Source organism: Montipora foliosa, chromosome 4, assembly GCF_036669935.1.
Source record: "Montipora foliosa isolate CH-2021 chromosome 4, ASM3666993v2, whole genome shotgun sequence".
In the NCBI taxonomy this organism is placed as follows: Eukaryota; Metazoa; Cnidaria; class Anthozoa; order Scleractinia; family Acroporidae; genus Montipora; species Montipora foliosa.
The window spans coordinates 49240494-49242043 of record NC_090872.1 but is presented as its reverse complement, the minus strand read 5'-3'; the positions used below and the strand labels follow the sequence as shown (position 1 = coordinate 49242043).

At 35.1% G+C, this 1550-nt stretch overlaps 1 protein-coding gene across 1 annotated transcript in view; it reads right to left on the bottom strand.

The window, feature by feature from the left end:
- Positions 1-896, bottom strand: part of LOC138000900 (uncharacterized) — a 59013-nt gene extending 58117 nt beyond the window's left edge. The window contains exon 1 of the mRNA XM_068847572.1: positions 822-896. The gene's annotated coding sequence lies outside the window, so the exon portion shown is untranslated. The remainder of the gene's footprint in view (positions 1-821) is intronic.
- Between the last annotated feature and the right edge of the window lie 654 nt (positions 897-1550).

Below are 1550 nucleotides of genomic sequence, written 5' to 3'. Positions count from 1 at the left end.
ATCATCAAAACCTGGTTGCGAAATATCGATTTTTCATCGGACATTAATATAAGCATACACGCGAAAGCATTGCAATGCATCCCCGTATCTTTAAACTACCGTGGAGCACTCTTCCTAGATATGCTCCGATAGTAGTTTAAAACAAACAGCTATAGAGGAGGAAAACAAGCGGGAATAAGTTGGTTTCTCTAGAGGTAAATAATAATAGTTTTTGAAATAATGGGCTCATGTTTAAACAAGAATAATGAAAAAGTAGACACGCAATAATTATTCCTCTTTAGTCCACGATATTTTTGTTTCGTCTCATCCATCTATAAAACTCTTCAGGCAAATTTCGAGTTCAAACCCTTCCTTCCCCCACCCCCCCCCCCCACCTTTCCTTCCTTCCCTCTTTCTCCTACCTAATTTCAATAGTTCCTACCGATTACTCTGTGTTAAGTTTGTAAATAATGGTATCAAGACATGTAAAAAAATGCCTTTTCTGTAGCTGAGAAAATATTAGAAAGTCTCAAGGAACTTTAATTTCATGTCATTCTCAAACTGTCACGGAGCTTTGAAGGCCTAGAAAAAAAAAACAGTTCAATTTCCCAACGTTTTAATTATGGTTGCAGAAGAAAAACATCAATTTCGAGACATTTTTGTCAAGAATTTGCACTCACTCGGTTAATTTCTTGATAAAACCTTTAAGGCGTTTTGAGGTAAGACGAAAAAACAAGTGCGCTGAGACCGACATTAATTGCAAACCTGTCCAAGTGCTTTCTTATTAACAATTGCCATACTTAATTCTTACATTTTAAGAACATATTTAGTTTTGAACATACCTTTTCAAGGAATGAGGACTAAAAGCAAGAAAAGCGTCTGGAGGATTGTTTCTGTCCGAGCAGCAACAAGCATCTGTCACCACCTGCTTTTAAAAGGCACGCGAGAAGGGATCAGCTCGTCACTCTGACTTTTTTTAAATATTCAGTTCCCGTTTTATTAATTAGCAAAAATAAATACTAATATATAGACATATTTAGGCAAGCCTGAAAGCGGAACTTTAAATTTGCATATGTTAACTTTATGTTTATGTAATTCGCTGGCCATGCAAATTTTCGCGAAAAATAAAAACACGGTTTCCAGCTCATGCAACTTCCCACTAAAGTAGCAATACATTTCGCATATTGGCTTACTTGAAAAGTTGGCCAAAAGCCATTCGGCCTTACGGTTACGTCATAATCAAAATTTCTCGGGGTTTGCATGGTCGCCTTCGACCTTCGTCCCGCAGATCTCCTTTAATTATGATACCGCTATAAACATTTTACTTATTCGACTCAAACTCATTCTTTCCAATCGTAATGGGGAATAGAAAATAATGATAATAATAATAATAATAATAATAATAATAATAATAATAATAATAATGATGTTTTATTCAGCTCGTATTGTTGTTTACATTTGATTTGAAATTCTTAATGAAGTTTCGGTAGCATTTTAGTTTTTTTTTTCTTTTATTTAGCTAGTAAGTTACGAGCTGGGGAGCTAAGTGAACCGATAGGTTTTCTAGTTAG